At 47.3% G+C, this 16123-nt stretch overlaps 1 pseudogene; it reads right to left on the bottom strand.

Annotated features, from left to right (window-relative positions):
• LOC120296826 overlaps positions 1 to 16123 on the bottom strand; it is a 42086-nt pseudogene that overhangs the window by 8886 nt on the left and 17077 nt on the right.

Raw genomic sequence — 16123 nt, 5'->3', positions numbered from 1 at the left:
GAAAATTCTTAAAGTGAACATAAACATTAAACCAGAAACTTTCCTTCTGGCCTAATGGAAAGAGAACTGGGAAAAAAATTTGGAACTCTGATTTTATATATGGTGACTGTTATATCCTGGGCCGACAGGCACAGGCTGCAGCGATTGGCCGGGCAGGAAAAGATCCCTTGCAATGATTGGCCAGCAGGGTACTGTGCAGGGGGGCTATAAAAGGGGGCTGCACCATTTTGCAATCTGTTCTGTTGGTGTTTGCAATAAAGAAGGACTGTGTGACCGTGCTTTGTCTCAATGCCTCTTCTTCAAGAACAGAACTGTTAGAGAATTTTAATTTCTCTATTAGTGAAAAATAAATCAGAAGCTTTCACAGTTGACTGCATTTAGCTGATTCAAATAACTTTATATTTATATAAAAATATTTACAATACCATTCTTCTTTACAGCAACATAGCTTAATGAAGACTTCTTACAGAGACAGACCAGAGACAAAACATTTTCTTCCCATTGGCTGACTGAGTTACCACATGACTTTTCCTGTTCATGAATATTCCAGCAAGAACATTGGCAATGAAGGTGGGATGCCTGCAGGGGAAATGAAGTAAGAAGCTAGGCTGACTCACCACGGGAGGCTTGCAGCTTGGAGGAGGGGTGTCTGGCGATTGCGACTCGGCCTGTCAGCACAGAAATGCTGGAGGTGAGCTTAGTGAAGGGGGGCCCTTCTCAAACCCTGCAGCAAGAGGTGTGGACGAAGTTCCTGGGCTGCAACGATGGCGAAGATAGGCCGGCTGTCGAAGTTTGACACAGTTCATCCAGAACGATGGAGCTCGTACGTGACCCGGGTGGACAACTACCTCCGGGTGAATCAAATGCGCGAAGACGGCCTCAAAGCTGCCACGTTGCTGTGGGGGGGGAGGGACAAGAGACCTTCGATATTGAGGAGAATCTGGTCGCCCCAGCACCACTGGAATCAATCACCTACACTGACTTGAAGAGGATGCTTTAAGAGCATTTCGAACCCAAGCTCTCAGTGATTGCCTGGTGACACGCGTTTGAGCAGAGGGACCAGAGGCCTGGTGAGTGTGCTGCAGAATTTGTTGCGGCCTTGCAACAAGCAGCTAGGCCCTGCGAATTCAAAGACTTGGAAGAGATCGGCTGGTCTGTGGCCTCGGAAGCCGGAAGTTGCAGCAGAAGCTCTTCGCGAAGGAAGGCCTCACGTTCCAAGATGCCCTGAGGGAAGTTTCAGCTGAAGAAGCAGCAGGCAGAGCTGTGAAGGCCTTGCGGCTTGCCAAGCCCCCTCAAGTTCCAGCCACCGTCCATCAAGAGGTCGCTCACGAAGAATCCAAACAGGATCCAGAATCGGAAGTGGACCAGCTGCATCAGGCTCCGGAGAGAAGGCCTCACAGAGGGAAGGCCCAGCCAGCATCATCCTCTAGGTGTGTCGGGTATGGAGGCCGACATCGCCACGCAGACTGCCATTTCCACTCCGCCATCTGCAGGGTCTATGGTAGGCAAAGCAACATTGCTCAGTTTGTTTGGGTCGCCAGAAGTAACGTTACCCAGAAGAATTGCCTTAGAAAGGAACCAGAGTCCACAGCCAGGTGGGCTTCTGTGCATCACGTAGGAGCATTTTTAGAACAGAGGTCCACAGGCCACTTAGGAAGAAGTTTCACATCAACGTGAAGTTGCAAGGGGTCCCCTTGTTGATGGAGCTGGACACAGGGTCCGCTCTATCGATCATCTCCCTAGACACCTTTAACAAGGTCTGCAGCAGAAGCGGCCTACGGGTCAAACCTCATCCTCACAGATTTCCAAAATTCCAGAGTCAACGTGAGGGGAGATGCCACGCTCATGGTGCAGTGGAGGAATTTTGAGGGGCTGCTAGATGTAGTTGTGGTTGGGGGAGACTGCACGAGTCTGATTGGACTCGATTGGTTTGAAGCCCTTGGGATTCAGGTGACTGGAATAAACAGTGCAAACAACAGGCCTGGCAGGGGTCTGCAAGGAGTTTGCAGATGTGTTTAGTCCAGAACTTGGCTCCTACAAAGGCCCTCCTATTTCTCTGAGGCTAGACCCAGCTATAGCCCCCATTAGAATCAAGGCACGCAGGGTGCCCTTTGCCCTAAGGGGTAAAATAGATGCAGAGCTGGATAAACTGATTCAGTAGGGTATCTTAGAGCCTGTGGACAGCAGTCCATGGGAAACCCCCATAGTTACCCCACTGAAGGCCAATGGTGAAGTCCGAATCTGTGCGGACTACAAGTGCACACTTAACAAAGCACTGCAGCAGCATTCATACCCGATACCTGTGGTCAGCCACATTCTAGCCTTCCTCAAGGGGGGGACGACAGATCTTTGCTAAGCTTGACCTGGCTCGGGCCTATCAACAATTGCCAGTTGATGAGGCAACAGCTGAGGCCCAAACTATAGTGACTCACAGGGGGCATTCAAGGTAAAAAGATTGCAATTTGGAGCAAACGTGACCCTTGGCATTTTCCAGAGTTTAATGGAGCGAATGCTCTGGAATATCCCTGGTGTTTGCCCATACTTTGATGATATCCTCATCGCTGGGGACTCAGCTGATAATTTAGCCGAAAGGCTGAGAGCCGTTTTGCTACGTTTCCGCCAAGCAGGGCTGAAGCTTAAGCAAGACGCTTAAGATTGGGGTTAGCTCCACTGAGTTTCTAGGATTCTGCATTGATGCTCAGGGCATCCACCCTGCTGAATCCAAGCTGCAAGCAACTCAGCAGGCCCCAAGTCCCAAATCCAAGGGTGAACTTCAGGCCTTTCTGGGACTGTTAAACTTCTACCATGCATTCCTTCCCCACAAGGCTGCAGTGGCTGAGCATTACACTGGCTCTTGGACAAACAGGCCCCTTGGCAGTGGACACAAGTACATGAAAAAAGTTTCAAAGAGGTCAAGGCCTTGCTCTCTTCAAATGCAGTCCTAGCGCATTTTAATGAGAAATAGCCGGTGTGCATTGCCTGTGATGCAGCCCCTTATGGGATTGGGGCTTTGTTAAGCCACTTGAAGGCTGATGGGACACAAGTCCCAATAGCATACTACTCTAGAACCCTATCATCAGCTGAACGCAATTATGCACAGATAGATAGTGAAGCCTTAGCCATAGTGGCTGGCATAAAGAAATTCCATGACTTCGTATACAGCCGCCATTTCACAGTCTTTACAGACCATAAGCTACTGCTGGGGTTGTTCACAAACCCCACACATAATATCCTCACGAAAGCTGAGGTGGTCCATCTTCCTGTGCATATGACCATACACTGGTTCAAAAGTCAGGCAAAGACATGGGCCATCCAGATGGTCTCAGCAGGTTGCCATTACAGCAGGTAGAGGCAGATCCAGCACCTGCCAACCGCATCCTGTCCATTCAGGACTTGCCCGAATCTCCCCTCAATGCTAGGGAAGGATGCCAAGGAAGCGCTAAAAAGAACAACGACTGGTGATTGGCATCATCGGCAGGGAGACTTTTTGCTCTGCCAACACACAACTCCATGCACTTCAATGGGCCTGAGATGGGAACGCTGGCTAACCATGAAGCTGGACCGCCTCCATCCAGACCGGGCAGCTGCAGAAATAGCACAACCCAAGCCCCCCACACAATCAGCAATCGGTGACAAAGTTTGGGCGAGGAACTATGGTCAAGGGGCACCATGGGTGGTAGCTGTGGTTTGTAAGGTATCAGGGCCACAGTTGTATGAGGTGGCCCTGGAAGATGGTCGTGTGGTTCGGTGCCACATCAACCAATTGCAACAGCAGCAGGCTAATCAAACCCTGACCGCTGACAGTGAGGAGAACCGGTGAGTGCCAGGTGACTGCAACACACCTGAGTCCCGATTCTTGTGAGACTCGCAGGGAGAGGCAAGGTGACTTACGCATGTCCAAGTCACCACAAACTTCAGAGACTATGTCAACAGAAAGGGATTTGTTGACAGACTTGTTTCCCAGACTGTCAATGGGTGATGCAAGCACCAGTCTATCCAGCCAGGACATCCTGAGAGGCACCGGTCTACCCAGCCAGAACGTCCAGGAAGGCACCAGTCTACCCGAGGCGAGCAGCTCTAGGAACCCTGATATACCCGGCTTATCAAAGGGACTGGTAGACCAGGAGCCTCCAACGGCACTACAACGATTGGGGCAAGCGCGAAATCCGCCTGCCTACTTACAAGACTATATACATTATTGTGATATGTGATTACCTAGGGGGAAGGGGTGTTGTGTATTGAACCATTTTACAATGGCAGTTATAAAGCAGTTAAATGATTATGTTTAAACAAGTCTCTAACCGTTTGTGTATTGTTACAAGCCAGCACTTGAGGTGGCAAATAGTGCTTTAAATTCATTGGCTGCCACCTAGCAGCAGTCCAATATAAATAGAAGCCAAGCGGTTGTTAGAATCGCTTCTGTGTTGATTCAAATAAAGAGTTGTTAACCTTCCGACTACTCAATGCTTCACCAATCCCAGTATACAACAGAATGTATATTAAAAAAAACAGTTGCAGCTCACAAATTGAAAAATCCTAATCAGAATACTACCTTGCTCATAGACTTCATACTTTATGGTCCTTGACATCTTAAGCTAAATCAGTGTTTCTCAACCTCAACAAATTTAAAATGTGTATATTCTGATTTCCCAAATTCCCCAGCCAGCACTGGGGAATCCACTTGTTAAGGAGGAGAAACACTCAGAGGGAGGGAGGGAGGTCAAATTTTGCTAATCTGCTTTTTAAAACCTGCACCTATCTGAGCTAACTTGCAATGCAGGTAGGACACAAAGGAAGGAGATCCTTACAGATACTCTCAAGCTTCTCTCTTTCATAATGAAAACAACAGTCATTTTGTGACTATAGTTATGCAGCTGGGATTTAAAAGAGACAATTTCACAAACAGAGCTTATATACTCTATGTCCCCTCCCACCATAACTGGGCGTACCGGATATCTGGAAAGATCCCAGTTATGAATTAGACATGAAGGTATCACAGACTCTTCATCTTGGTGGCAATTGTCACAAAAATAGAGGCCAGTGAATGAACACAGCTTAGGTTTCACAAAGTAGAAGCCAATCTGCCTGGAGCAGCCTGGAAAGGAAAGACAAAATGTTAGGGATATCTTAAAATGCCAGAATCTGACTCCTGGTTATTGGAGAAGCTTTTGCATTTAAACAGCCTATTCCCCAATTGCTGTCTCCAAAGAAGTCAGTTTTCCGTTTCCACAATCCATTTGCTGATTAGGCCACTGCCTATAATAACAGGAAGCTATTAGAGTTGAACCAAAGTTGTCAAATCAGCTATTGCTCAGCCTTAGTCTCTAGATCTGTGTTTCTCAAGTATGGATGTGCCTGTGTGTGTAATATGTGTACACACACACACACACATACACACGCACGCCTCCTGCCTTTATTACACATCAATATATTTTTATCTATTGCTCTTTATTTTTAGCAGAAAGAAAGGTCAAGACCAAAACTGTTTTAGAACAGAACTATTTGTTATTCTGATTTTAGTGGATAGAAATATAATAACTGTTCTACTCTGTGGCTGGAAGGAAAGATAGATCTCTTCAGAAATCAGGAAATGTGGCCTGATCTTTGGCTTTATTATCAGATTTACTACGAAAGATATAATCTTTAGCTTTCCTTTGGTTCACAAAACTATCTTAGGAGTAAAATGGATTCCCGTATTTTCTGGCCAATAAAAATTCCTGCATTTCATTGTGAGAAGCTCACAGGCACTATCTTGTTTCTAGACTGAACTCTATACTGAAGGATTCTTGGACATTTCCCAGTTATTCAAATTGCAAAAATTGGATATTTTTGAATAATTACAGATACAGGAATAGCCCAATGTAAGCAAGGAAATTCATTATTCATTCATTCAAACAAACAGAGAAAAGTGCAGTCAAGTCAACAAGTAGATTAGTCTATGGTCTATTTAGAGATGACAATGAAGATTATGAATTAGAGAACGATATCAGCAGCTGGCTTCACAAACTGCATTTGCTCATAAGACCTGCCTGTCACACATTGTCTGACCTTCCTACATCTTTCTTCCTGTCTACTTGCAACCTCTGAACATTTAATAGACCAGCTTTTCACTGAGCCAGAGATGAATTTATGCTAATTAGAGATTCACAAACAAAATCACTTCCAATAATCTATGCATGCGCCTCTAAAATTTTTCAAGCTTTACTTTACCATCTTCTTGGGCAAATAGCCCTGAAAATAAAGTGTGGTTTTGGCATTCAAAATGAATCAATTACAAAAAAAACAGAACAATCAGACATTTAAGGATTGCCCCCCTCCCCTTCAGTTATTCCAGCTTAAGAATTTCTTGTTATTTCTATTAGTTAAATTAATATTTAGTCATTAGAAGACTGAAGAGATCTAGTGAAACAAAGGCTTATGGTAATAATGACTTGTTTAAGACTTACGTTTTTCAATGACTTACCACTGCACAATTAATCTGAAGGGGCGTTGACTTACCTGAACGCCTTTTCTCAGCACGGAGATGGATAATCCACGCAGTGGGTTGAGACTGTATTCCTGGCCAATCAGATCAGTCAGCCAAAGTTGCCACGCCCTGTCCTGGACCATGATTCTCCAGTCTTGACTCGAGCGCAGCCATTGACTGACAGTAAGATGTTTTGGCTCCACTAAATATACCCTATTATCCTAGTCTATAAGGGTGGGTGTGGATTATCCATCTCCGTGCTGAGAAAAGGCGTTCAGGTAAGTCAACGCCCCTTCTCCAGCACTGGAGATGGATAATCCACGCAGTGGGACATACCAAAGCCTATTGTCCCTTGGGTTGGGGAATAGACTGGTCCCGTGTGTAACTTTGGTCTAGAACCTGCTGGAGAACCCTCCTCCCGAAGGAGGCCTCTGCAGAGGAGTACTTGTCGATTTTGTAATGGCGAATGAATGGAGAGGGCGAGGCCCAAGTGGCTGCCCTGCATACCTCTTCAATAGAAGCCTGCATGGCCCATGCTGCTGAGGTGGCAGCACTCCTTGTGGAGTGGGCCATGATATGCTTGGGGACTTGCAAGGACTCCGCCTGGTATGCCCCAGTGATGCATGCCCTAATCCACCTACCGATGGTAGAGGACGAGATCTTCCGGCCCCTATTAACGGGGTGGAAGGATATGAAAAGCGCTTCCAAGCGTCGGAATTCCGCTGTGCGCGAAATGTAATGTCTTAGTGCCCTTCGTACGTCCAAGGTGTGCCATTGTTGCTCCAGGGTATGAGCTGGGTTTGGACAGAAGTCTGGTAGGACTATTTCCTGTGATCTGTGAAAAAAGGAATTGATCTTTGGAATGAATGAAGGGTCTATTCTTAGGATTACCTTGTCCCTGTGAAAATGACACAGGTCCTTCCTCGTTGAGAGAGAAGCTAACTCGGATATCTGTCGAGCTGACGTGATAGCTACTAAGAATGCTACCTTATGGGTCAGGTAGCGAATGTCACATGTTTTGAGTGGTTCGAAGGGCGCTCTGGTAAGAGCTTGTAGTACTCGTGGTAGTTCCCACGATGGATACCTGTGCACGGTTGGCGGTCTGATGTTCGCAGCCCCCTTGAGGAAGGATCGTATTAAGGGATGCTTGCCCAAGGATTCACCGGGGCTGGCAGAAAGTATAGTTGAGAGGGCGGCGATTTGCCTGCGCAGCGTGTTTGGCGAGAGGTCCCTCTCTAGGCCATCTAGTAAAAATTCTAGGATCTTGGGAACTGTGATCCCTTTGAGTAACAATTCCTGTTTAGAGCACCATGATTGGAAGCTTCTCCACGTGGCCTCGTAGATACGGTTCGTGGAGGGGCGCCTTGATGCCTGTATGACCCTAATTACACCCTGTGAGCAAGCCCCCTTGGCTAAAATTGACCGTTCAAGAGCCAGACGGCTAGTTGTAGCCATTGTGGCTCTGGGTGGGAGATCTCCCCCTGCTTGAGGGAGATCCTCTCCGGAGGAATCCGCCATGGATTCGTGCGGGAGAGACTCCTCAAGTCTGCGAACCAAGGTCTCCTTGGCCAATAAGGGGCCACCAGGATTACCTCGGCCCTTTCCCGCAGAATCTTGCGTACTACCGCCGGAAGGAGAGGTAAGGGTGGAAACGCGTATAGGAGTCCCCTTGGCCATGGGCTCCGTAACGCGTCCGTCTGGTCTGCTCCCCTGGATGGGAATCGGGAGAAGCGAGTTAGGTGGGCATTGGAAGGAGAGGCGAAAAGGTCCACCTGGGGAAGCCCGAAGCGGTGACAGATCTCCCTGAAGATCCTCGGGTGTAGTTGCCACTCCGAGTGATCTATTGTTGATCTGCTCAACAGATCTGCTTGGATGTTTGCCTCCCCCGATATGTGGTCGGCCTTTATGGAGGCCAGATTTTGTTCCGCCCAGGCCCCCAGTAGGAGGGCCTCGGCCGAGAGCGAGCGAGAGTGTGTGCCCCCCTGACGGTTTATGTGGGCCTTGGCTGTCACGTTGTCCGTCAGGACCAGTACGTGCCTGCCTTTTATGCTGCTGTGAAAATGCCTTAACGCTAGGTGAATAGCCCGCAGCTCGAGCCAGTTTATGTTGTGTCGGAGATCCACCGCTGACCAGCGGCCCTGTGTCCACTTGGTCCCCAAGTGGCCTCCCCAGCCGAATAAGCTCGCATCTGTTGTGACTACTACTCTGTCTGGTTCCCTGAAGGGGGACCTCCTGAGGAGAGCTGGAGATAGCCACCACCTGAGGGAGTGTCGTACTCTCAGAGGTATGCCTACCCTTTTCCTGGGATGCACTGATTTGCTGTCTCTGAAACGGGAGCATGAACCACTGCAGTTCTCTTGAGTGCAGCCTTGCCCAAGGAACTATTGCTATGGTCGATATCATCTTCCCTAGCAGCTGGGAGAGGCAGACCAGTGTCACTGACTGACCGCGGCTTACCTGTTTTACGGCTTTCTTTATGCTGCTGAGGCGTTCCCGTGATAGGTACACCTTGCACTCCTTTGTGTCTAACCGCTCCCAGATGGAGTATTCTCGTAGTTGGGGTTAGATGGCTCTTTGGAAAGTTCACCGAGAAGCCGTGGTCCTGCAGCAGTTTTATCACTAACTTTAGGTCCGCCCGAGACTGCTGGGCGGACGATGACTGGATTAGAATATCGTCCAGGTAGCACTGGACTCTGACTAGTACGTTTCTTAGGTGTGCTGCCAGAACCGCCAGAATCTTGGTGAACACCCTGGGCGCTGATGACAGGCCGAATGGAAGTGCCCTGTATTGAAAATGGTGCCTCCTGTAGGCAAACCGTAGAAAACGGCAGTGAGCCAGAGAGATAGGGATGTGCACGTATGCCTCCGTGAGGTCGATCGATGCCAGAAAATCCCCTTTCCTTACGCTTCCAAGGATGGAGCGTAGTGTCTGCATTTTGAATTTGCGGTATTTTATGTAGAAATTTAGCCTTTTTAAATCCAGAACGGCTCTCCAACCCCCGAGGGTTTTGGGACCACGAAGAGGATAGAATAAAACCCCTGGTCTCTCTGGTTCATAGGCACCGGCTCTACGGCCCGTATGTTTAGAAGGTGCTGAACGGCCTCGTTCATGAGCCTTCTCTTTGTTGGGTTTGTGGGACAGGGGCACGGGCGGAAGCGGTTCGGGGGCTTTGAGAGAAATTCTAGAGATAGACCATGACGTATGGTGTTCCTGACCCATACGTCCGTGGTGGTCTCTTCCCACTGGGGAGCAAACCCTGCTAGTCTGCCCCCTATGGGAAGGTCTGGGTGGGAGTCATCTGGTACGGCGGAAGGGGCGGTTGCTCCCCCGAAAGGGCCGTCTTCCCTGCGTTTGCCTATGTCTTGTGTTCTGTCTGTCCCCCTGTCTTTCCCTATCCTGTCTAGCTTGGAAGGGTTGGGAATTTTGAAAGTAGTTGACCCTGGCTTCCGTACGAAAGGATTGTTTCCTTCCCCAGGAGCCGGGTCTCTTGTCCTGCCTTTTAAGCATGTGTTTAAGGACCTTGCGCTTGTCCTTGTTCTCTGTCAGGTATGGCGTTAGTGCCTCACCAAACAGCTTTGCCCCTTGGTACGGAGCCGAAGCCAATTTCCACTTGGATTTGGTATCCGCCTGCCAGTTCTTTAGCCAGAGGATGCGCCTGCTCGTGTTGTTTGCCGCCATTGCCTTGGCTGAAAACCTGGTCGCTAAAAGTGTCGCGTCCAACGCATATTCCGTGGCCGCTACCATTTTGCTGAGTTCCTGGTGAGTGCGTATATCCTCCATGGGAACCCAGCCCTGTAACTCACGGAGCCAACAAAGTGTGGCTCTGGTGAAAAAGGACGCGGAGGTAGTCACCCTGGTAGCCCAAGCTATTGCCTGGTGCGTTCTCCTGTAGTTGGACTCACTCTTTCGGTCCTCGGCTTTAAGAGCCTCAGCAAAATCTCCTGATATGGCCGTGTCCGATATCAGGGGACCTATGGGTTCGTCCACCACCGGCACCTCCAATGTTCCCTCTAGCTCCCTTGCTACGTTAAATAGCTTCCTCTCCGCATTGCTAGGAAGCGGTAGGGAGGTTGGCGCTGCCCACTGTTTCCTTATTGTGTTTAGGAACATGGTCGGGCATGGTATGCGGTGTTGAGTGGTTACCTTTTCGGCGAACGTCGGCTCAGCCTCCGTGTCAACTGTGACAGGCTCCGCTGGTGTCCCATGCCCCAGATGGGCTGTGGCCTCAGCCTTGCGCAGAATGGTAACAAAAAGAGAAGGGTTAAACAGGCCGCTGAAGGACGGCCCTTGAGGTGAGGTGTCCTCCTCTTCCTCAGACATTTGAATCCCTTGTGACGTATCTGGCTGGTCCAGGTAATCTTTCTCGGAGACCGACAAGTCTGAGAAGGAGGAGAGGTCCTGATGGTCCTCCGTTTCCTCCCGATGCCTCGTTCTAAGTCCTAGAGGCTTGGCTTTGGAAGTTTGAGCCCTGGCCTCAAATGCACGGTCCACTGCCTGCGCTATTAGGGTAGCTAGCAGATCCCCCGTCAATGCAGGAGGAGTAACCATTGCCTGCGACCCTGCAGGTGCTGTGGTTAGCATGGTCCTCGGGGTTTCCTGTAACCTCCGTGGGGAGGGGGATCGGGAGAGCGATGAGAATTCGCCTATCCCGCCCTCTGTTTGGGACTGTGATGAGTTCCCTAATGACCAAATGCCCCATGGGGATGTAGGGAGACCCAGCGGTAGATCGGGACCTATCCCCCCATTCTGCCTATTTTTAATTCTGGCCCTTTTCTGGGCTCTGTCGAACTCTTTTTCTAGGGCTTGGTGTCTTCTGATTGCCTGTTTGTCAGCCTTCTTTGATGACTTCCTTGCAGCCTTTCTAGGGGCTGCAGAGGATTCCGAATCCTCTGAAGCAGGTGCTCCAGAGGATGAAGGCGGGGCTCCAGTGGAGGGAATGATTGCTTCCTCCATTCTCCACTAACGCCGGGCCGCGATAGGGGGGACCCAGGTAGTAGGAGAGCTCCAACTTTGAGTAAGGACAGGCGCACTACTGGGGGCGTCTGGAACTCAGGAGCAGACTCTGCAAAATTGTCAGAGTTAGTCACTGTGCACGGATAAGAACAGGCACGCTAATGGGAATGCCTGGAACCCGGCTTGACTATGGTGGGTAAGGACAGGCACGCGACTGGGGATGCCTGGAACCCACCACTAAATCCAGAAGCGTACGGGCCACTAATGGGGGACCCGAAGTCCGGAAGGAGCCAAAGGCAACTAAACACAGTTAGCTATGAAAGGTTCTTATTTACTTTAGATTGAAGACACCAAGTCCTGGAACCGCAGCTATGTGTCTGATTTGAATGTCTCTGAATGAATAATAGATGCTTTAGTACCCCAGTACTGCTTGCCTATTAATTCACTCCAGCGGCTGAACCTATTCTTCACATGGAGCCTTAGATCCCCTGTTTGGACAAAAATATGGCCGCCGCTGCCAGGAGACTACTGCGCATGTGTTAAAAGGAGCAGGAGATTATTGCGCCTGTGCTAAAAAGGCTGCCTGTGCCACGTGCGGTTGTAACAAAGAGCCGCGCGTGCTCCCAGCTGTGCAGACAATGGCGCCTCGTTTAAAAATCCTGAGCAGCCTGGTGAGTGAAAGAGACTGCTCCTTCGCACGCCAGCTGTTTCCCTTAATCAATCTCCCTCCCAGCATGCGTCCCCTTTGTCCTCCGCTCCCCTCGCTAATTGCCTGCCTTTCTGTCTTTCTTTCTTTCTTTTTAACGCGAGGGGTTGCACGAGCCTCCCCGTTTGTTTAAGGCAGCTGCCGGCTGCTGGAAGGTGGTTGGGGTTTGGGTTAGGGAGGGCAGTTAGGGATTTCCCCCTTTTAAGTGGGGGTGGTTTCCCCTGTAGGGAATCTGACTTCCTGAGTCTTACAATTTAGCCAGGAAATTTTTGAGTAATCAATTAAATTGAATTAAATTATCTCTAATTAACTTTTAAACTAAGCAATTTCAGCTACTAGAAGAAATCCCCCCCCAATGGAAAGGAACTATACCTGCCCAGGAGCCAAAGTTGTAGGTCTTTCTGTGTGGCCAGATCAGTCAAGACTGGAGAATCATGGTCCAGGACAGGGCGTGGCAACTTTGGCTGACTGATCTGATTGGCCAGGAATACAATCTCAACCCACTGCGTGGATTATCCATCTCCAGTGCTGGAGAACTTATGTTAACACTGTAATAACAATGACCACCAACATCTTGTGTTCTAAAATCACATTAATCTACAAATGAACACATGGAGAAGTAAAATCCTCAATCTTAGTTGTTTAACTAGAAGGGAAAATACATTATTTAAAAAAGGCTTGACATAAGTTATCTTTTTGCAAGCATCCCATACGTGCCTACCTGCACATATGAAACTTTGGCAGTCCAGGCCTTTCTCCATGGGGATGGCAACCAGATACTGCAGCAAATATCCATTTTCCTTAACAGTATTCTTCAGGATTGCCTGTGAACTGCCATCCAGATGGCCTCCAAGTGTGAGGGCCTCCTCAGCCACTTCCAGGTAGGACATGAGCATCCGGCGGACCAGGTCGCTCCAATCAGTTGCCTCCTCTGTGTTCTCAGCTCTCAACTTCAGCACTGCTTTTGAAGTGATGATCTTGAAGAATGAAGGTCCACCCAAGTTCACATCTGGCAGGATATCTTGGATGGTCTCAATTCCAAAGCTGTTGCTCAGTATCTTTTTATCATTTCTGGCTTTGAAGCATTTCAAGGCTTCTAAGGACAGGGAGAACACCAAAGGGACCCATGCTTTCTCAACCTCCAAGTACAGGACAGATTCCTTGACTGCATCTAGCTCGGGTTTCAAGGCACATGACCAGTCCAACTCAGTTGGGCCAGTTCTACTGTACACCGAGAAGGAAGGCAAGTCACCAGGTGGTCCACCTCCGAAGAAATCCTCAGAATCCTCTGCAGCCTCAGGGCACTCTAGAGTTTTCCACCCTTCATCCTTCTGTAATCTAAACTTTTTTAGGGCTTCATGCAGCCGGTCCAACCAGTCCTCTGCTTCATCCCGGGAGGAAGCCCGAAGACACAATCATTTGTTGGAAAAGACCAGCTCAAAGCGCCCATCACTGTGAGCCCGTCCTAAGGACTCACATCTCAGCAGAGAATAGTTTTCTACACATACTCGCTCCTCACAGTCTACAAAGAGCCGCAATTCTAGAGGTGAGAGCTCACAGAAAAACTCCTTCCAAATGCCCAGAGCTCCTCGACGTTCCAGAGTCACCAATTTCAGCAGACCCCGAAATGGATTGGAAAGACCTACAAGTGGGACAAGAGAGGAATAGCTTTATGCACTCTCTAGCACAAGTGACATTTCTGTAAAGCAGCAAAATGGATGACGCTTCCATTACTATAAATTCTTCAAACCGCCATAGAAATCTCTCCTCCCATTCCACTTCCTCTTTCCTCCCTTAGTCAAAACACAAGTTACCTATTTCTCTCCGATGAACAACACTAAAGCCCTTCAGCTCCCTCCTAGGAGACAGTTTGAGTTTGCTGAGCTCTGCTGAGGATACAGAAAGCTTGCCTCGATCTGGGGCTCTCAATGGCATAGCAGGTTGGGTACTGGTAAGCCTCTCTAGTGAGGTACTGGGAGAACTGGAGAAGCTTTTTTCTGTTTCCTCGGGAGGGGAAGGAAGGTAAAAATCATCCTCAGTGATCCAGCTTCTTTTCTGTTGGGAAATAACAAAAGATAACATTTGTGCTATTACCCAAACAAGCTATTCTTCTGGCTCTGAGTTTACTGAATTCAAGCAGCTGGGCTGATGCGAGAAAATAATAAATTGTCCTTAGCAGGACAGCCTTCTCTTATGGCTGTCATGCATTTACTTTTGACATAGCTCAGATCTAATGGAGCCCAGGCCAAGATGGGAAGCAAGAATAAATGAAAAGAAGGGCGGTGATTAAGAAATGTGGAAAGCGTGGCGGGATGATTCTGAGCTTTACTAGATTTAAATAGAAATAAAATTCAAATTCGATAATAGCAATATTCTTTTGAGAGCTTTTTCTTGCAAGTGACCAGCAAAGCAGCCATCTTCTAATTGAGTATTATATTGAATGACTTGATCTGAGACCTTGCACTCTAACTACAGATCATTATCATTACTGTCTTTGGTTGAACTGATCAGGTTAAAAAAAAAAAAAGATCCAATCATACAATTTAAAGCACCAAGAAAAATGGTCAACTAATTTAAACAATCTGATTTAAAAAATTCAGCCTGTGACAAATCAGATGTCAACACTGTGACAATTAAGAAATTGCAGCCATTTTACCTTTTACTTTATTTGTGCTTTTTCTGTTGCTTGGGATTCTCAGATGTAGAAGGGGTGGGTGGGAGGAATGCTTGAGCTTTTTAAATTAGCCTAAACCAGGGGTAGGCAACCTTGGCTCTTTTATGACTTGTGGACTTCAACTCCCAGAATTCCTGAGCCAGCATAAAAGAGCCAAGGTTGCCTACCCGTGGCCTAAACAATTGCAGTTAGGTGAGCTTTAAGGTCAATTCTAGATAAAGTTTTGGAGGGCTGTAAAGTGGGGAGGATTTTAGATTAATTGGTGAATGTGATTTATGACGGCCTTTCTGGGGTGGGAATTGCAGCTTGTTACTTTGTAACAGAGGGAGGGAACTTTAGTCTTGGGTTCAACTATGTAAGTGCCAATACTTTGTTTCCTGAATAAAATGATCTTTAAGGAAGAAATCCTTGCCTTGAAGTTCTTTTAATTGGTTTCATCTATCGGAACCATGACATCAGCATTTAATTTTTAAAATTCTATTAATTTTGAACAATTTAAACACACACATATATACACAGAAATATAAGCAAACCTGGAATTTTGGTTTTTTTTTCCCCTTAAATTTTCATATTATCAGGAGTCATTTTTAGAGAAATTTGGAAATGGCTGGGAAAATATTAGACACTGTTTTACAAAGGTATTCCATAGTCTTTCTTCTGGATGTGAATGGACTAGATAGGTGATATTTGGGAAAAGTGATCTGGGAAAGGTGACATCACTTATTAAATATGACATACAGATTAGCTCAAAGCCAGGAATAAGGCACTGTAGCTAGAGGAAATGAAGTCAAGGACAGGAAGTTTCAGTGAAGTTGCAGGAAAAGCATTTCTGGAGCTGTAAAGGAACTTCTTGATCAACATCATACATTCGTTGTGAGGCCCATAGCTGTGAATGTGACAGGATTTGCTATTTCTCATCTTTATAAAAAAGTGATAATAACAGTATGATAATACTTTACATGTATGATAAATCTGTACAGGTATAGCAAGTGTCTATTTGCATTTTAGTAGATTTGTTTGTAGTTTTCTTTTTTATCTTGGATTTATGTTAATTTAATTACCTGATAGTGTTTGTTAATCATAGCTCAATAAATACAAATTAAAAAAAAATATGTAGGAGTTCTCAGATCCCCAAACATTGAGTTAGTATCCCATGATAAACAACTTCCAAAGGGCTGCTTCAGGGAGATTCCCCAAAAAATAAAAAAAAAATTAATGCTTTTGGGAGAGTACTGAAAATTAAGGTCTATTTGGCATGCCTCGTGTACAAATTTTGGCAACATAAATAGCCTTCCAGAACTTACTAAACTATGGCAGAAATAC

The sequence above is a fragment of the Crotalus tigris genome, unplaced genomic scaffold (assembly GCF_016545835.1).
Source record: "Crotalus tigris isolate CLP2741 ecotype Arizona unplaced genomic scaffold, ASM1654583v1 scf7180000021589.104080, whole genome shotgun sequence".
Taxonomy (NCBI): domain Eukaryota; kingdom Metazoa; phylum Chordata; class Lepidosauria; order Squamata; family Viperidae; genus Crotalus; species Crotalus tigris.
Note: the sequence above shows the minus strand (reverse complement) of the source record. Positions and strands in the feature narration are given on the sequence as shown.